Genomic DNA, 6,094 nt, shown 5'->3' with positions numbered 1-6,094 from the left:
TTCTCCATGATATTCATGGAGATCTATCCGATGTAATCTTCTTTTGCGGTGTGTTTGTCAAGATCCGATGAATTGTGGACTTATGATCAGATTATCTATGAATCTTATTTGAGTTTCTTCTGATCTCTTATATGCATGATTTCATATCCTCGGTTTTGTTTGGCCAACTTGATCTTTGATTCTTGCAATGGGAGAAGTGCTTGGTTTTGGGTTCATACCGTGCGGTGACCTCACCTAGTGACAGAAGGGGTAGCGAGGCACGCATCGTGTTGTTGCCATCAAGGGTAAAAAGATGGGGTTTATATCTATTGCATGAATTTATCACTCTACATCATGTCATCTTGCTTAAGGCGTTACTCTGTTTGTCATGAACTCAATACACTAGATGCATGCTGCATAGCGGTCGATGTGTGGAGTAATAGTAGTAGATGCAGAAAGTATTGGTCTACTTGTCTCGGATGTGATGCCTATATGTATGATCATTACCTTAGATATCGTCATGACTTTGTGCGGTTCTATCAGTTGCTCGACAGTAATTCGTTCACCCACCATAATATTTCCTATTTTGAGAGAAGCCTCTAGTGAACACTATGGCCCCAGGGTCTACTTCACATCATATTTTCAGCCCTACACTTTTACTTTGTTGCACTTTTCGCTTCAGATCTCACCTTGCAATCAATCGTGAAGGGATTGACAACCCCTTTGTTTGCGTTGGGTGCAAGTTTGCTGTTTTTGCGCAGGTACATTGGTGCCTCATCTTGATACTCCTACTGGATTGATACCTTGGTTCTCAAACTGAGGGAAATACTTACTGCTACTGTGCTGCATCACCCTTTCCTCTTCAAGGGAAAAATCCAATGCAAGCTCAAGAGGTAGCAATACTAAGTTTTTCAGGTGTGGTTGAATTGACAATTCAACTGCTAATACTCGAGAGTATTATTTGTCTCCCCTTGTGTCGAATCAATAAATTTGGGTTGAATACTCTACCCTCGAAAACTGTTGCGATCCCCTATACTTGTGGGTTATCACGATCCTATCCTTATTTAGGCACGAGGGCCTCGACAGGGATAGAAGCGCATCTCGTCGTTTCACAAGAATGGATATCGTTACAAGTACACGTACTGAAGAGAAGAGTATATGGAATTTGACTTACACTCGCCACAAGCTACATCACAGTCACATCAGTACAATACATAAATATCATGAAGAAGAGCAGGGTCCGAGTACGGACAAAAACAAACGAGAAAATAATGACGTCCATCCTTGCTATCCCAGGCTGCCGACCTGGAACCCATCGTAGATGAAAAAGAAGAAGCAACTCCAAATGAACAATCAACACGCTCGCGTCAAGTAATCTTTACCTGTACCTGCAACTAGTGTTGAAGTAATCTGTGAGCCACACGGGACTCAGGAATCTCATTTCCAAAGGTATCAAGACTAGCAAATCTTAATAGGTGAGGTATGGTTAAGTGGTGAGGCTGCAGCAAGCGACTAAGCATATGTGAGGTGGCTAACTTACGAGTACCAGAAATAAGAGGGGGAAGATCTACGCATAGCGAACGTGAACTACTAATGATCAAATGAATGATCCTGAACACCTACTTACGTCAGACATAACCCCACCGTGTCCTCGATCGGAGAAGGAGCTCGCAAAAGAGACAATCATGGTTACGCACTCAGTTAGCATATTTTAATTAAGTTAACTTCAAGTTATCTAGAACCATTGTTAAACAAAGTTTCCATGTTGGCACTTAACCGCGGGCACGACTTTCCGAAAGATTTAACCCTGCAGGGGTGCTCCAACTATTCCGTCACAAATTACCACAAGCCGCATAGAAATCCTCGATCACGAAACTCGCGATCTCGTCGGACTCCTTAGTGGAAAACCTCAACTCTGAGATTACCCAAAGCATCACCAGAATCCCAATGCACAAGATATTTCGTGGAAGGTAAAACTAATCCAGCAAGGCCATCTGACGTGTCGACGAACCCGATAGGAGCCGCGTATCTTGTTCTCAGGATACGACGGATGGGTCACACTAGGAGAAACCAAACCTCGGGTTGCCCCGTGGTGGCCCCGTAGTCTGCCAATTTGGACCAACACTCATGCGGAGCACTGGCCCGGGGGGTTGATTAATTATCCGCGGGTGTCGGCGGGTCCCTATGCATTATTATTAGGTTATTTGGCAAATGTAGTACCAAAGTTGGGCCTTGCCAGACCAGTCTTAATCTAAAATGAATTATCAAGGGGGTCCCCATAACAACCCCGATCGTGTTAGGAGTGCTCAATTATGGAACATAACACGGGTAGCCGAAACTAAGGGGGCAAAGGTGGAACAAAACACTAGGCTATAAAGGTCGAACCTTCCACCGTTTACCAAGTATATAGGTGCATTAAATTAAATAGCATTAATAGGGTGATATAACAAGGAACCCATGTTATCACATGGAAGCAACTGCACCTACAACTAGCAATGCTAACACATGGTTAAGCAAGCGGCAACATAGCCAATCAGCGGTTTGCTAGGTTGTGAACAGGTTGAAGGTTTTCATGGCAATGTAGGGAGGCTGATATTTAACATGTGGTAGGCAACGAAACATAGTGACAGAAACGATAAAACTAGCATGACAATGATAGTAATGGTATCTCGGGAAATGGTCATCTTGCCAGAGGTCCCGCTTGGAAGCAGAATGACTCCGTGAAGCAGACGAACTGATGTAATCGAAAGGGTCCTCACATTCCGACACGCTTGCGGAACTCTATCGAGACGAAGGAAACCGGAACCAGAATCAACACACGATATTAACCACGGCACATGCATGACAATATGCAATCCACATATGATGCATTATCAGTTGAATATCTGCAGGACATGGCATGACAATTCACAACAATCAAACACTACACATTAAGTAAAGTTCAATATGCAACGAGTTGCATATTGACGACACTCCACATACGAATTATTTAATTCCATCCCAATTATGTAAACGGCAATATTAAATGTTTTTAAACATGGCAAGAGGTGAAGCGTAGATGAACTACCTATTTAGGCATTTTAAATGAGGTCGGAAACGACGTATAGCATCTCCGAAATGACCTCATACGTTAATTTATAATTCTGTCCAGATCTGAACTAACACTTTTAAATATTTGTTAAACAGCAAAATAAATACGTTCACGTGGTTCTATGCGTCGTAACAATCAATTTACACATAGAGAACATCTCCAACGGAGCTACGGTTCAAAAGATACGAACACCGCAAGATATGATGGCATGAATGCAATATATGTGCAACGACAGTCACAAGCATTTCAAAGCATACAACCTGCAAGATAATATGAAACTACACGTGAATCTAAGCAAGTTTCATATAGGACATGATCAAAACGGAGCAACGGTTCAACAACTACGAGCTAAACAAGAAATCACTTCAATCTGCCAAAATCTGCCACATAGCATTTTCTACACCCCACAACTACGAGCTGAAATCCAAAATGCTCAAACAAGGCATGAGGCAATATAGGTCAAGATGCACTACAACATACAACTAATAACACCTAGCATGGAAGCATGGATCACTAGGGAAAGAACTCACAAAATGGCATCCCACACACAGTTTCAGACTTAGTGAAAATATCAGTTTTAGACAGGGCAGATTTCGATCTGAAGGCATATTGACAACATCAAACTATAAGCTACAGGACTCCAAATGACATGAAAATTGACAGCATGGTAGTGAATCTTAAGGTCTACAACTAACTCCATTGCACCAACCTCAAAAGAGCAACAGATCACCAGATAACCTCATGACAAGACAACAACAAAATATAACAGATTTTGGACTTAGAAATATTTCAGCATCTCTGAATAAGCTTTATTTCCTAGCAAGTTGAGAACAAGCAAACTACACCTAAACATGGATCTCTATTGCAACCAAAATTACCAGAGGCTAGCCTACACATCCAAGGGCATATCTCTAGTTGACAACTCCTTCATATCATGCACGGATTAAATCCCACAACATAAACAAAAGGGCAACATGGCAAAATATCACACGCACTAACTTGCTCAAAAGCTAAAACTAAATGCACAGTTAAATTCTATGGATTTTTCTACCCTTAAAACATATATAACATTTGGGGTTGCAAAAAATAATATCGCCACACGAATATGCGAGAAGATGTCCTAAACATGATATAGCAAACTAGCGACGGAATCCTACATGCAAAAATACATGGCAAAAGATCCCTAAAAACATGAGCATTTTATATATGGGGTTTGAGCAATTCGGACACACACGAAAATTTATACGGGACAATTAACATAATAGGACAGCACGTAAATCGAGGTATATGGCAAGTCAAACCACTTCAAACATGCATGTAAGTTGCAAATTATTAATCTACGCGGAAAACTATACAAGTTTCATATTTAAAACGTTCCGATTAGATGCACGGGTAAAAAGATACGGGTGTTTTAATATATTCTAATTCCCTAAAAATGAATAAATCGGAACCCTAAAAAAATCAACTAATGGACCGAATCTCCTACAGGCCGAAACAGGGCATTGACGCAAGATAACCAAATCCCGCTCGGGGCGCACATTAGAGGGGCCAGGGGGGTTCTCACCTCGGGCCTGGCTCGGTTGGAGAGGAGGCAGGCCGAAGGGGAGTGGCCTAGTCGGCTCGATCTACTGGCTGGGCCTGGGGCGAGCTCGGCGCAGTGCTGGGCCAGGGCACTGCGGCCTAGTGATGCCAACTGTTCTTCCCCTTTGCAACGGCACCACGAGAATGCTGCTAGCACTCTCCGGCAATCGAAACTAGAAGAATGTTATTGACGACCCACAAGCGCATGGGATCGTAGCAGTTTTCGAGGGTAGACTATTCAACCCAAATTTGTTGGTACGCCTATAGGAGGTGAGACGATACTCTCAAGTCTTAGCAGCTGAATATGTCAGATTCAACCACACCTAAAATATTAGTATCTACGAGCACAGTAGTAACAGCAAAGTAGTATGATAACAACGGTGTCAGAAACGATCTGTTGACGGCAGACTATCCCGAACGATTGTATCAAAGGCGCCAAGTTGCCTCGTTGACGGAAGTTGTCAGTTCCCGTCAACGACAAGCGAATCAAGATTGTAGCAGGTAGCAGCAGTGTAACAAGCAATAGCAGCGGCAAGGAAAAGCAGCAGTGACAACAGTAGCAAGAGTAGTAGCAGCAGCAGAGCAAGACAAGTAACAGCAGTAGCAAGAGTAGTAGCAGCAGTAGAGAAAAACAAGTAACAGCAGTAGCAACAGTAGGACAAACTCGTAGGCAATGGGTTGGTTATTTGTTTGGATGATATTCATCATGCAACAGCTATAACACGGAGAGAGATGTGGCTAGCTCCCGTTCGTCAATGTGATGTAGGCTTGCATTCCGTGTGTCGTCATACGTGCTTAGGGAAAGAACTTGCATGACATCTATTGTCCATCCCTCCCGTGGCAGCGGGGTCCAAAACGAAACTACGGGATATTAAGGTTCTCCTTTTAATAAAGAACCGGACCAACGCATTAGCACTTGGTGAACACATGAACTCCTCAAACTATGGTCATCACCGGGAGTGGTTCCGGTTATTGTCACTCCGGGGTTGCCGGATCATAACACATAGTAGGTAACTACAACTTGCAAGATCGGATCTAAAACACACATATATTGGTGACAACATAATAATTTCAGATCTGAAATCATGGCACTCGGGCCCTAGTGACAAGCATTAAGCATGGCAAAGTAGTAGCAACATCAATCTCAGAACATAGTCGATACTAGGGATCAAGCCCCACCAAAACTAACTCGATTACATGATAGATCTCATCCTACTCATCACCGCCCAGAGATCTGTCACAGCCCTAGCTTTCATTTGTTTGCCAAGCATTCCTGCATGCATTATAAAAACTTTGATGTTTAAATAGGAAGTGATCAAAGCCCCAAATGTTTTGATCAATTGACAAGAAGGCAATAAAATTTAATACCTTAAATGGAACCAGAAAAATGTTCCAAAAACTTGGCAAAATAGTGACATAAGGTAAAATTGTCAAACCAAAATT

This window comes from Hordeum vulgare, chromosome 2H (assembly GCF_904849725.1).
Source record: "Hordeum vulgare subsp. vulgare chromosome 2H, MorexV3_pseudomolecules_assembly, whole genome shotgun sequence".
Taxonomy (NCBI): domain Eukaryota; kingdom Viridiplantae; phylum Streptophyta; class Magnoliopsida; order Poales; family Poaceae; genus Hordeum; species Hordeum vulgare.
Note: the sequence above shows the minus strand (reverse complement) of the source record.